At 41.1% G+C, this 15,180-nt stretch overlaps 1 protein-coding gene across 1 annotated transcript in view; it reads right to left on the reverse strand.

Moving 5' to 3' along the window:
• Nucleotides 1-15,180, reverse strand: part of LOC118574406 (UV radiation resistance-associated protein-like) — a 110,210-nt gene that overhangs the window by 25,877 nt on the left and 69,153 nt on the right. The window contains exon 3 of the mRNA XM_036175341.1: nt 11,985-12,090. The gene's annotated coding sequence lies outside the window, so the exon portion shown is untranslated. The remainder of the gene's footprint in view (nt 1-11,984; nt 12,091-15,180) is intronic.

Here is a 15,180-nt window from a genome sequence, read left to right on the forward strand (position 1 = left end):
GGGGGAGGAGACCAAGCCCAGTAGGATTTTCTTTAACGTGATCAGAAATCTTTGGGTCTTCGACATCACTGAGGGGGAAGTAAGTAAACTCTTCAGAGGTACGTTTTTCAGAAAGACGTAGGTGCTCAATTGCCTTAGCCCAATTTTTTTCACAAAATATTCAAACAGAAGTTTACTTGGACAGAGAGAGAAAGTCGGGGGAGGCGTTTTTAAGTAAATACAACCTGGCTAGCAGGGGTAACTTGCTGTGTTCCAGGGTGCACACTCAAATTGGGGATGTTTTCTGTTCCAAAGCACAAAACTTACAAGTTAATCTAACTCCAGCACTAACCCGGGAAGGCGTGAGTAACGTGTGTTTGTGTTATGGTCCGTGTGAGGAAGCTGGCCCACTTACAGAAATAGATCCATTAGCTCAAGCCAGAATTGTTGGCTCCCGTTTCTGAGGAGTAAACAAACCCTGCCCATGTGCTGTGGCTCTGTTTCCCTGCTCATACTTCAAAGGCGAGCTGATCTTAGCTCTTAACATAATGTAAGTATCTTCTATGGGCTGCTGCACTCAAGTATCTCTTTACTCCAAGTACAGTTAATGTCACACATCTACCCCAATATATCTATCACTTTTAATTAGATTTTATACAACACTCAGAAATCACAGACATGCATGTTTGCAAGCACACATTCCTATTTATGGGTCTTTAAAAAAATCATGGGTAACGCTAAATACTCATTTAAAAATGACAGATTGATCTATAAATAGTATAATAATACAAACAAGTATTTTCTCATAGATCATACTGGAGCTAAAAACCCTCAGACATAAGTTCCTAAAATATGGCCTTAAGATAATGAAGGTTTCAAACACATGTGTAGTCACACTGAGCAGCTGGGCCCCTTTCATGGTCGATCATGTTCCTCTGTGTATGGAGCATATATGAAAGTCTGCAGGATACTGCCAAGGATTTACTGCCAAACTAGATAAGAGACTCTAGAGGCCTTTCAGAATTGGGGTGTGTGTGTGTGTGTGTGTGTGTCACACACACACACACACAAGCCAGAGTACCATGTCAGGGTGAGAGGACAACTTTGGGAATCAACTCTCTCCTTCCACCACGTGGGTTTTAGGGACCAAACTCGGCTCATCAGGCTTGCTGGCATGTGCCTTTACCCAGGGAGCTATTTCATCGATCTTTTATTAAGCAAGAACTCAGTTTCATAAAGTTACAATCACAAAACCAAAACAAAACCTCCAGTTTTTTTATTTTAAGAAAAAAAACTTATTTCTCATAAAAATCTGTTATACTAACATAGATTTGCTATTGACATTTTAAAAATAGCATAGCCTAAGTTCTTGGAGATTATCACGATTTTTCACATATTAAAGGGCCCTAAGACCAAAACATTTGAGGAATTAGTGAGGAATTAGTGATCTAGATGATATTTTATCTTATCTGTAGTCATCACCCACAACTGGAAGTAACTAACAATTTGAAAAATGACTTACAACTGTGGAAGTTAACAAATTGCTTCCAAATGTCATTTATAGTTTGTTTGTCTTCCAGCTACATGTAGCCAATCATTAAGAAAGAGAAAATTCTTCCTTAGAAAAGATTTAACCCAATTTATTAATTTCATAGACTCAGTAGCACTATCAGGTGTAGAACTCAGATGTAGGCAGAAAATTAAAGTGTATATATATATATATATATATATATATATATATATATATATATGAGTTGGGCTTCTAAATAAGAATAAACACCTACAAACTAGTCTTCTAAGAAATTAAATATGTGAAGATACGGCATGGTTTCTTTCTTTCTTTTTGGAGGTGAGGATTGAACCCAGGGCCTTGTGATTGCTAGGCAAGCGCTCTACCACTGAGCTAAATCCCCAACCCCTTGCATGGTTTCTAGAGTGATCAACGCACGCTGTTTAGAAGAGCAGTCCAAGTTTGGGATAAACGCAATACGCATAGGCAACTCTCCCTCCTTACTCTGAGGATTTGCCTTCAGAGTGGCTCTGGAGACCAGCAGAAAGCCAACTGTCTCCACCTGGAGGAATCAGAAATGGTACAAGGATGCCAGAAACGGGGAAGACAGAAAACAGGCACCCCAAATTCTGTTCAAAGTCAATGAACTCTCAAACTGAACCATAAGCCGCACACGTATAGATGAACCCAAAGTTGCTCATGCTTAAGAGTGAAAAGTTAAGCTGGAAATCAAAGCCATGTCACCCAGAGGCATGGCAATTTGAGCTTAAGCAAGTGGACTACCTGCTAAAATACATTCTCCAAAGCCAAGCCTCAAAGTCTACAAATTACATTCAGGCTATACAGGGAGCTATGCAATACTGCTCAATCCATGGAGACTTGGAGAATACGACTCACTCTCTAGGAAAGAGGCATCAACATATGGGCAACCACCAGCCAACGATGATGTTAGTTAGCAGTACCAGATAAACACTTGAGAGCCACTCAGGAATATGCTCAGATGGAAATCTCATTGTTCTAATAATGAGTAAAAGGAGAGAAAATCTTAGAGAGCCGAGATTAATGAGAATATCTAGGAGGTTTCCGTTTCTAGTCAAGATGTGAGTGGGGACAAACAAGCAATGAGCAGGTGACTATGCAAGGCTACCTACCCTATCTATCCTATACCAAAATCTCACTGCATCTCAGTATCCCTAACAAAAACAAAAGCCACACCCCAGATCCAATCTAACATGGCACAAAAGGACTGTAAACTGCCATCAGTTCAGGGTTACTCTGGAAATGTGGAGTAATAGATGCATGTATGAGGGCTTGGGTTCAATCACCGGTCTGGCAAAAAATATTAAAATTTGAAGCTAAAACAATGTAGTGAGGAAGTCATGATTGCTTCACTATAATGCAGAAAACCACTGAGGCCAGTCATGATTTAAAAATCTCCCAGAAACTAGGAAGAATTAAATCCTAAATCTGTGCAGACCATTGCTAATGTCATACTTAATGAAGCAAAGGCAACATTCTTCCTCACACTAGGCACAAGGCAAGAACCGGTGTGTTCTGGTTAGAAAACAGAGGTTCCTGCCAGTGAAATGAGCAGAGAATTTAGAATTATCCAAACATAAGCTAGGTAGGGTGTCACAGGCCTGAGATACTTACCATTTGGGAGGCCTTTCTGGGCTACAGAGCAAAACTTTGTCTCAAAAAAAGCAGCAGCAACAACAGAATTCCAGACCAAAAATCTAAATTTACAGCTATGATTGTTTGCATAAAAAAATCCAAGAAATCTACAAAATGAAAATTATACAATAGAATAAAACTGTAAGATACAGTAGAAATAAATCAGAACAGCAAACATTCAAAAGTAGTTACACTTATTACCAGTTCTGTGGAGACAAGGCCTTTCTCTTCAGTCAAGGCTAACCTTAAATCCCTCCTGCCTCAGCTTTCCCAAAGTTTAACATCCATTTGTGATAAAATCCCAGAGACTAGGAAGAGGCAATACCCTAAAACCAGAACAAACTATTGCTAGTACTGCATGGCCTGTCTTCTCCCTCCAACTAGGGTTTTGTGGGGTGTACTCCAACGCCTGGCTAAATGTGTCATGATGCCTTAGGCTTGCCCAAACTCCCACAAAAACTCAGACTAACTCTAACAAAGGAGCTTGAACGCATGATTGAGAGAATTAAAGAAAAGTCTACATAAAACATAAATGTGACATTCACAGGCTGGAGACCTCAACATTATTAAGAGGGCAATTCTCCACAAATTGTTGTTAAAATTCCAACAGGCTCTCTGGTAGAAACTGACAAGCTAGTTATAAAATTCATTCGGCAATATAAAGAACCTGGGGAGGGGGTAAAAACAGGAACTTTATAAAGAGTATTTGCCCGCCCTGGCTTTCCAGACAGACCTACACTAATGGCAGCCGACAGGTCTATGAGATGGAGATGAAACGGATGCACGTGCATACAGTCAGCTGACTTTAGACAAACATGTCAGGGTAATTGATGGGGGAAGGAAAGGCTGGCCACCAAATACTGTTCTGTCAACTGATCATCAGTTTGGGGGAATGTTTTACTTTTTCTTCATTCAGTTAAAAAAAAATAACAATAACTTGAAACAATCACAGATCTAAACACAAAGCCCAAACTTAAAAAAACAGCAGGAAATTTCTGTAATCTTGAATTAGACAGGATATTCTTATAAAGACTACAGAAAAGACAGAAAACATAAAGAAAAAAATACATCAGAGGACTAGGAGATGGCTCAGTCGGTAAAGTGTTCACCATGCAAGCTTGAATACCTGTATTCAATCTCCAGAACTCCTGTAAAAACCAGAACAAAGCTGGGTATGGTAGCCAGTGGCACACATCTGTAGTTGCAGCACTGGGGACATAGGCTGGCCAGCCTAGCTTACTTGGTGAGCTCCATGTTAGTGGCAAATCCTGTCTTAAGAAACAAGGTGAGTGTGGCACATGCCTTTAATCCCAGCACTTGGGAGGCAGAGGAAGATGGACCTCTGTGAGTTTGAGACCAGCCTGGTCTACGAAGCGAGTTACAGCCAGCCAGGGCTACACAGAGAAACCCTGTGTCAAAAACAAACACAAACCAAGGCTGAGGCTCCTGCAGAAGAGCGCCTGCATTCTCTGGCTTCATGCACAAACGCATGCACGCACATATATACCAATTCATTCAACTTTATTTTTTTATTTTTATTTTTTTGCTTTTTAAATATCAACATTAAGAACAACAACAAAATGCAGGCTGGAGAGCTGGCTCAACAGCTAAGAGCACTTCCTGCTCTTGCAGAGGACCTGGGTTAGGTTCCCAGCACCCACACACCAGATGGTTTACAGCTACCTGTAACTTCAGTCTTGGGATCAAAGCCCCTTTCTGACCTCCAGTGGCACAGACATGTATATGGTACACACATACACACACAGGCAGAACATTCATATACATAAAACAAAAATGATCTTTGAAACAACTTATTTTTTAAAAGGAAAAAATGTATGTATCTGCTGTGGGATGTTCTGTATGTTAAATGTGTTGCTATGATTGTTTAATAAATAAAACAATGATTGGCCAGTAGCCAGGCAGGAAGTATAGGCAGGACAAGGAGAAAGGAGAATTCTGGGAAGTGGAAGGCTAAGTTAGAGAGACACTGCCAGCTGCCACAATGAGAAGCAGATGTTAAGATACCGGTAAGCCAGAAGCCACATGGCAACTTATAGATTAATAGAAATGGGTTAACTTAAGATATAAGAACAGCTAGATAGAAGCCTGAACTAGTAGGCCAAACAGTTTAAATAATATAAGCATCTGTGTGTTTACTCAGTTGGGTCTGAGCGGCTGCGGGACTGGCAGATGAGAGAGAGTTGTCCTGACCGTGGGCCAGGCAGGACTGGAGAAAACTTCAGCTACATGTATCTATCAGACTCAAAGAACATTTTCCTCAAATACATTACCAGGAAAAGAACTTGTATATAGAAGTAAATATACACATATATTATTAATAAGGACTGGAAAGACAGCTCAGCACTTAAAAGTACTGGTTGCTTTTCCAGAAGAGCCAAGGTTGATTCTCAACGCCCAAATGGTGGCTCACATTTTTATGTAACTCCAATTCTAGAGATCTGATGCCCTCTTTTGTCCTCCATGGACAACAGGCACACATGCAGTATGCAGATGCACATATAGGAAAAAAAAACATTTGCCCATACACATAAAAATAAATAAACAAAACCTACCAATTAAAGCTGAAAAACATCTAATTAACAATGGGAAAGAGTATTTGTATGTTTTCTCTCAGAAGCAAAAGCTAAAATAAAAACAATGTAACAGATGAACCAAAAGTAGCAGCAATTACTCAGGCAAGGAGGTTGGGGAGGGGCTAAGGGAGAGTATTTGGGAGGGTAGAGATGATGAAAGCATGATATATGAATATGTGGAAATGTCATAGTGAAATCCATTAATATTGAGATTTAATATACATTAATAATTAAAATAACAAAACAAATGGAAAAAGAAATCAGAATGACTTTTTACACATATGCCAGGACTTAACAGATAAATACATTGTACTTAATGAAAGCCAGGTTTCTCACTATCAGAAAAAGATACTGCAAATAAACAAAATGAATGAGAAAGCCAGAATAAACTCTGTGGCATCAGGATTGAAAACATTATTATGAACTCATGTTTATTTTACTACAGATAGGTATACATTCATACAGAGATAGCCAGGTCCACTGAGAGGGCTTTAAGAGCACGAAGCATACCCAGTGACCAGATCTTGTTTCTAAACACCATCAGCCAACCTAAGGAGCAGGGTTCTGGTGAGAGATGGCTGATGCCAAGGCTAAGATGGGCCAAATACCAGATGAACCCGACTACAGAGCACCACAGTGTAAAGATCACAAAAGAGGGCAAAAGACACAAAAGTCAACCTGAAAGAGTTATTGATTATGTTACTTATTTTGGAAAGGGTTTTACTATGTATCCTAGGCTGGCCTTGAACTCACTAAGTAGCCTAGGCTAGCCTCACCACATATGACAATCATCCTGACTTGGGTTCCTCGGTGCCGGATTACAAGTCAGCACCATTACACCAGGCCCAACTAAATGATTCCCCTGTTTCTCCCCCTCCCCGACCCCTCCACCCCCCAGTGCTAGGAATCAAAGCCCAGGATGGGAGCATTTGAGGCAAGTGTTCTACTGCTGAGCTAAACCTCATCCTTCCCTCCCCTTTACCAGACAAGGTCTCAAACTTGTAATCCCACTCAGCCTCAGTCTCTGAACAGAGTTCTGGAATTACAGAAGCATGCCCCCAGGCCAGGCTCAAAGGACTTTTAATGACCAAATCTATAGATTACTCAGACCAGGAAGCTGAATAGCATACTACCAGATTGTAACCAAAGCAAAAGTAAATGAATCCAAAGGAGTAGGGACAAGGCTTCCTCATGATGGAATCCAGTCAGTGTGGACCCCCCCCTAAGAGGCAGGGCTTTGTTCCCAGCCACTTTTACTATGATGGAATCCAAACAGTTGGTGCGAAGCCCCTCTCCAAGAGGCTTTGTTCCTGGCCACTTTTACTTCCTATGATTGGATTTAGCAACTTGCTTTTTAAAAGCGAACTTTTAAAGGGAAAGGGAGTTACAGCACAGAGCCCTGGGAGGCACTGCCTTAGGCAAGTGAGCAAGGCTTGCATCAGTGATGATTAGTCAGGTGAATTTTAAAAAGGAAAGACTGACTATTTGCCATAGAGCAGGGAAACCTAAATCTACCATTGTGTCCTGGACTGGACCCCGAAGCAGCCCTGTCTTACTCTGAGAAAAAAAGAAAAATCTTAAGCAAGGGCCACTCAATGTGGAGACCCAAAGAGGTTTCCTAGTGAGAACTTACTCAGGGTCCAAGAATCTGAGCTTGCTTTACCCAGCAGACCTGCATAAGAGGATGATTTGACCACAGGCGTGGTTACCAGGTGTTTGAAAGGGTCTGCACTTGGCTGTGTGGTGTGCTTTGATCTACCAAGGGGGAGGTCTTTTGCCCCATCCCTTGGCATTGTTATAAAAAGCCCCTTTGAATAAACAGAAAAGGCATTTGGGCATTGATCCAGGTCCTCCGGAAGCTATCCTGTGTTTCTGTCCTTCTCCTCTTACTATCTTTCTATCTAATATTTTCTTATCCCTCTCACCTCCTCCTAAGAACCCTTGAAAAGGTGGGAGCTGGCCTCCCACAACTCAACAAAGTGCCAGGCTGTGCTCTTCAAGAACAGTCAGGTCATTGAAAGCAAGTGTACCTGAGAGGAGCCAAGGGTAGGAGCACAGAGAAGCAGCTCGGGGTTGATAGCACTGGACGCTCTATTAGCAGATCAGAGTTTGGGTCTCAGCACCCAGCTGCAAGGGATTCGACCTCTGATCTTCCTGGGTACCCATACACACAAATGTACAGACCGCACAAACACATAAATAAATCTTTAATAATAATAATAATGATACCAACAAAAAAGATGAGGTTAGGGAAGGAAGGATGATGGCTTCCTGATGGGCAGGTGGAACAGAAAAGGACATTACTGTAGAATCGACTTTGGTTAATGATGACTAATAATATATATTATGTATAATACACTTTCATTAATTGTGCAAATGATAACCTATTAAGATGTTGTAACAGGAGATATATAAGTTCCTACACTATCTTTGTGATAAATCTACATATCCCAAATGGCTCCCTAATAAGAAGAAAACATAGATTTAAAACAGACTTGAGTGGGAACACTGGTGAAATCTGAACAAAGTTAGAAGTTAAGAGTGACATATTAATGTTACAGTCTTAGCTCTGACTACACACCATGTCAGCTGCACCATGGGTACAGAAGATGTCATCATTAGTGAAAACTGGGAGGAATATATGGGGAAATTCTGAATTATCATTGCAAGATTCTTATAAATCTGAAAGTTTGGTTTTTATGGGCAGATGCTCCAAACCTGACACTTCTTCTAAGATATGAGATATGAACACAAACTAAGACATGGCGTGTTCATCACAGAACTATAATTTGGAAGTGAAAAGGGAACACTACATAACCTATAGAATCCTCTTGAATGAAAGTCCCTGCAAGGACACAGTTCCAAAGAAGACAAGACGATAACTGTTGAAATGGCATTTCTAGCTCAGAACTTACAAAGAGAACTACAACCAAGACTGCATTTCCTACAGACAACAGAGAAGAAGGACATTTCCTGCCAGGAAAGTAGACCAGTACCACTCTAACAAAAACCCAATGAAGAGCTAACAAGAACACGGAGATAGCTCAGCAGAGAAGGCTGTGTGCTGGGAAAGCCTGAGGTCCCGAGTTTGGATCCCCAGCATCTATGCAAAAGCAGAGCATAGCCTTGTGAGCCTGAAACCCCAGTGCTGGGGGGTATATGTGGAAACTAAAGGATCACTGGGCTCACTGGACACCAGCCTAGTCAAAAACTGCGGAAGAGCCTGTCTCAAGGGATAAGGCAGAGGGTGATAGTGGAGGGTTCCTAACATCCTTCTCTAGCCTCCAAACACACAAATATGGAAAACTGCACACACATGCATTCATCACCCTCAACACAAAAAAGATAGCAAGAAAACAAAATACAGACCAATATTCCCCGTGAAAATAAAAACAAAACATTCTCTAAATTTTTTAACAAATTGAACACAGTAATATGATAAAAATAATTTATTATGACCAAGAAGATTTCCCTCAGGAATACAAAGTGGGGTTAACATTCTAAACTCAACCAATGTGCTCCAGCATAGCACCACAACAAAACAAAAAAGTTAAAAGACACATAACTACAGCAACAAAAGCAGCTAACAAAATTCCAGACACAATATAAAAGCCATGATAACGGCAGCAGACATTTCCTAGGAAATATAGTTCAATGCCAGAGTTCATGTTGGGCATGGATGTAATTCGACAAGATGCCAAATCTTTGCAAGGCATCACCTATAAACTCTGTACCTCGTAACAGACAATTACTTAAGGCTAACTAAGAAAAGGTTTGAAAAGGATAACTGATGGATTTCGGCATCAAATATACCCTTTCGCTTGGGTTAGAGTGAAGAGCGATTCATATATACTAAAAATACTTGGGATGGAGTAAATGGACTTGGACCAATTTGCAAAGGTAACAGTACTTCTAATATGCTACAAGTAAACTTAGAGTTTATAACAAGGCATTGTGCTGGATTCTTTCTATTTTAATGTTTATTTATATGTATATTTGTGTCCCGGTTTGTATGTATGCCACATGTGTACAAGAGCCCATGGAGGCTAGAAGAGGGCATCAGTCCCCTGGAGTTTGAGTTATAGGCGGTTGTCCCCCGCTGTGGGTGCTGGGAATTGAATCTGGGTCCTCTAAAAGAGAATCAAGCACTCTAACTAATGAGCCATGTCTCCAGCCTAATGGAGTCACCTTAAATTCAACGAATATTTAATACTTACTTCATATCTACTATGAGCAAACATTTGTCTAGATGTTGGGAATCACATGGGAGGAGAGGTTGGGAGGGAGGGAGGGAGGGGAGGAGGGAAGGAAAAACTGAAGGAAGAAGGAGACGTAGGAGGGTGGGGATCCCAAGTCTCATAGAGTTTAGAGAGACAAAAATATATTAAGTAGATATCATGTTAGGTGGGAATAAATACTACAGTGAAAACCAAGCAGGAGAGGGAACTGGGTGTACTAGGGTGTGATTTTCAATGGGGTTATTAGGGAACTAGATGATTTCGAGGTTCACTTCCAGTTCAAAAGTCCTTGACTTCCTTCTGTGTTAACTAGGCAGCATAAACCACAGAGTGACCCTTTGAACCTCGGTAAACTCACACATTCTATCACCTGACTCCGTGTGTCATCACTTAGATTTTAGAAAAACAGGATTAAGCATACATGTTTCCACACTGAGACAAAGCATATGCAGCCACTTAATGACGCAAGTCCTGCCTGGGAAAGTAAGATAAATAAAACCTAGCAAGTTCTCCCCAGACAAGGGTCCTAAAAATGCAGCATTTTTGTGCACTGCAGAAAGGATTAAAACCTGACACTTATTCCTCCCCCTACAATATACTCACAGCCTGGAATTTAGTCCTTTATTAATCCTAAGTTATAACACAATGTACAGTTGTTTCTCTAGCATGGAAGATTGTCCATAGACAAAGAAAGTGCTATAAAGGCCCAAACAGCTACAACTGTTACTTGGGTACTATTGGACATCTGCTATGTGCCAGGGACAGCACAAGTGCATGTATGAAGTTCAACTGTGGGGACTGCCAATATCAGCAAATTTTGACAGGTTGAACAAATCCATTGAGCTCAAATCCTAGGAGACAGAATGTGCATTGGTAGCCTGCACACATGCCTCCTGGAACTCCAGGAGCGTGTGACTGTGTAGACAAACCTTCAGTGTAAGAGGTGCCTTTGAATAAGTGTGTACAAGTGACAGTGAGGAAAGGCTCCGTATGTGAGATAATAGTTCCTGCGTGCAAATAATTCCTGTGACTTCATGGCAAGTTGTGCATTTTAAGTATTTTTGTACCCCGTAGCGCATTAGAAAGCTGTGCATAGTTCGTGAAGCACAGTGTAGTTTAGTGCTCATACCTGGCTCACAGAGACAGGAACAGTCATTCCTAAGCTGCCACTCTTTCCCTCTCAAGGAAGAGTATAAAAAAGCACCCAATTCTATGAAGATCTGCAATCCACCCATCTGGACCGAGGTCACGGTTTCTTTGGAATGCCTCACCAAACCCACATTTCTCTAAAGGTAAACACTGTTCACAAATGGGCCTCTTATGTTTGATCCTATTGATTTTAAAATCCATCTTTTAAAAGTAGATTAATCCTGGGTAAATATAATCAAAGTACAAATTAAATTTTAAGAAACTGTCTTCATCAAATCCAGCATTATGAATATATACCAATGAAATGTGTTTTTGCATTTATTTATTCATTTAGTATCTGTAAGTGTGTGTGTCATATAAGTCAGAGAACAACATGTAGGAGTGGGCTCTTTTCCTTCTGCCACCTGAGTCCCAAGGATCACACTCAAGTCGTTAAGTTTGGTGGCAGGGACCGTAGCGGCTGAGCCATTGGTACCCACCTAAATGCTTACTTTCAGTAAATTAGTCCCTATCGGTCTCCCCACCCCCACCTCGTCCTGGTAGCCTTTTTCACTCACTATAGACTTCATATTTATAAGACGTTAATCAAACAGTCTGCTAGTCACCCTCCAAGTAATGACATATAATCTCAAGTTTCATCTAACAGACTATGACAGATTTACCTTATGTTATTAGTAAATGGGAACTTTTATTTCTAACATTTAAAATACACCAGCAGCCATCTTAACACAACATTATTAGCATCATTATTGATACTGTCTAGAGATTTTTTTCCAAGAATAATATGATAATCACTTGAAGAAAACAAGGAGTTTGAAAAGGTACTTGTACAAAACCTACCAGCTCATTGCTTGTTGATGTGAGTCTTAGTTTTTCTTCAATTTCCTTTCCAATTCTCTGAACAGTTACCTGAGTCTGTTTAATTGCACACTGGGCTCTATGAAGCCTAGAAATACAAGTTGTAGAAAAATGTAAGTGAGTTAATTACAAAGTCTAAACACAGAGAGTCACAGACATGAATTATAAAACTTCTAGGATAAACAGAACCAACCCTGAACTAACCAATTATTTCTAGATTCAAACATAATGAAGTAACAGGATCACAATCCTAAAATAACAGCGCTCTGAAATGCCTACCTCTGCTACAACATAGTTAAGGCGAAGGACTCTAGAGGGATGAAAGCACTTTAGAAAATGATCGGGTTGAGGGGCCGTAAAGATGGCTTAGTCAGAAAGGAGCCTGTTGCTCAAGCATGAGGACCTGAGTTCAATTCCCAGCACTTGTATAAAAGCTGGACATGACAGCACAAGCTTGTAATTTCATTGCTGGGAAGCAGAGACATGGGGATTCATGGGGCTTTATATAAATTACTAGAAGTAACAAACCAATCTTAAAATAGCAAGGTTTTCTGTAGTTGCATATTCAAGGAAGTATGTTACTAACATAAAGACGAGAAATAGATCAATAACCAGGTGCTCTTCTACATGTAGATATTTGGATGGCAGAGGTAAGATGACTTGAGCCCAGGATTTTGAGACCAGTGGTGACAGAGTAGTGAGACCCTGTCTCAAACAAGGGGCTGGAGAGATGCCTCAGTGGTGAAGAACACTGGTTTTACAGAGGACCCAGGTTTGGTTGCCAGAACCCACGAGGAAGCATACAGCCATCTGTAATTCCAGTTCCAGGGGTCTCAATGTCCTCTTCTGGTCTCCATGGGTACCAGGCACACATGTGATGCACATACATACATACATACATACACACACACACACACACACACACACACACACACACACACACAGAGAAAAAGAGAGATGGGGGGGTAGGGGGGGGAGGGAGAGAGAGAACACAATCATTTAACTAGTTTACCAGAACCAGGAATGTCTGTTCATCTAGAAATACCATGAGGAAAGTGAAAATGTAATCTTCAAACTGGGAGAGAGGAGCAAAACCAAAGAACTCTGCGGGAGCCACACCAGGGGAAAGACACCCTTCCACAAACGGTGCAGGGGAAGCTGGGTATCCTCATAAAGGAGAAGGAAATCAGACCCTCTCACTCTGCAAAAAAACAATGTGGATCAAAGACTTTAACTCCTAAAACTCTGAAACTGCTAGAGAAAAACAAAACAAACAAAACTACTTCAAGACATAAGCATGGGCAGCTTGGAGATATGGGCACAAAGACTTTCTGCAAGGACTCCAGCCGCACAGCGGGATCGGCCCACGGTGCTGTGTGCAGTCAAAAGGCTGCACAGCAAAGCCAGGGTCAGCAGGAGGAAGAGAGTCTACGGAGTGGGAGGTCTTCATCTGATGGGAGCCATAGCCACGGCTATTAGAGAAAACTCAACGGGCTGGAGACCGAGTTCAGTGGTAGAGTGGTTGGCCCTGGGCTTGGTCCTCAGTTCCCAAAATAAAATAAAACAACCCAAAATTAAACACACACCCCAAACCCCACAGATTATTTGTTCAATGAATGGGCAAATGAACTGAAGAGACATTCTCAAAAGGAAAAAATAATAAATCACCAATAAATACACACACACAAAGTGCCTAACAACCTCTGCCCAGGGGAATGAAAAGAAGAACTATATGGGTGGCCCATTCCTGTCAGCACCAAGGACACCAAGGACATCAAAAGCTGCAAGGGTCACCCAGGAGACAGTATACACTGGCTAGAAAACACATTGTGCCAGCACCACGGCAATCTGCATTGGACAGAGATAGGGGAGCAGGAGAGGGGGACGAGGCAAGGTGATAGAGGGGGAACTATGAGCAAATTACAAGGGCATATATGTATGTATGTATGTATGTATGTATGTATGTATGTATGTATGAAACTACCATGATGACGTCCACTATTTTGTAGACTAAAAATTGATTACAAAGAGAAAAAAGTGAAGTAAGCACAGAAAACGGAATTTAACATCTTAGTCTCGAGATGAATGTAAATGACATTCACGATGAGGTACTGTTTCACACCCATGAGAACTAACGTTACGTGATGATAAGGGTGGGGAGCAACTGGATTGTACGTACACTGCTAGCAAGTTAAATAATACCAACATTTTGAAAGGCAGTTTCTTATGAAATTTAAAATACATCTAACCTTTGGTCCAGCAATTCTAATCATAAATGCTTACCCAAAAGAGACAAAAATATAAGTCCACAAGATCTGTTTCAGAATGCTCACAGAAGCCAGGTGTAGATGTGTACCCCTGTAATCCTAGAACTTGGGAAGTAGAGGCAGGAAGATCAAAAGTTCAAGGCCAGCTTGAGCTACATAGTCAGTTCAAAGCCAGCCAAAGCTACAGAAGACACCGTCTAAAAAAAAGAAAGAAAAAGTCACAGAAAACAATCCAAATATCCACCAACCAGGACACTAAGAACCAAATTAAGACCTGTATGGTAACAGTCTACTGAGAGTAACTGATACACACAAGAATATGAATAAATCTCAAAAACATGCTGAATGAAGAAAGCAGAAGCAAAACAAGGATAGTGTGTCCCACTCTTGATCTAAAACCCACCAGCAGACAAGACCTACCTGTGGTGACAGAAGAGTAGCTAGCTCTTCTGTGGCCAGGGACAGACGCTAGGGAACTGCGGAAGTCTGAGGAAAACTCACATTATGATGATTTACTTCATTTATTAAAATTGGCTATCAATTTTTAGCCTGCATGTCTCCTTTGCAGGGGGGCTGGGGGAGTCGCTCATTTTTCTGTGGATTTTATGGCATCAATATCTCTGGGAGCATGTCAGTAGGACACTTCTAGGCTATTGGGAATTTCTTCATAGTTGCTGAGGTCATCTGAAAACTGTCAACTCTAAGAGGTGCCTTTGCTCCTGAGACCAGTCATTCAGCAGCTGCCTTAGGACTGCGCCATCCCATTCCTCTTGATGTGTCTATGTGTGTTTAGTTATACTGATAATAACATGCTCTTACAAAGGCACCTAGACAGAAACCTGAGTGCAAGGGGAGGTCTTTGAGAAATGGTCCCTATTTTATCCCCAGCCTATCTCCCTGTATCTTCAAAT

This window comes from Onychomys torridus, chromosome 1 (genome assembly GCF_903995425.1).
Source record: "Onychomys torridus chromosome 1, mOncTor1.1, whole genome shotgun sequence".
Classification (NCBI taxonomy): domain Eukaryota; kingdom Metazoa; phylum Chordata; class Mammalia; order Rodentia; family Cricetidae; genus Onychomys; species Onychomys torridus.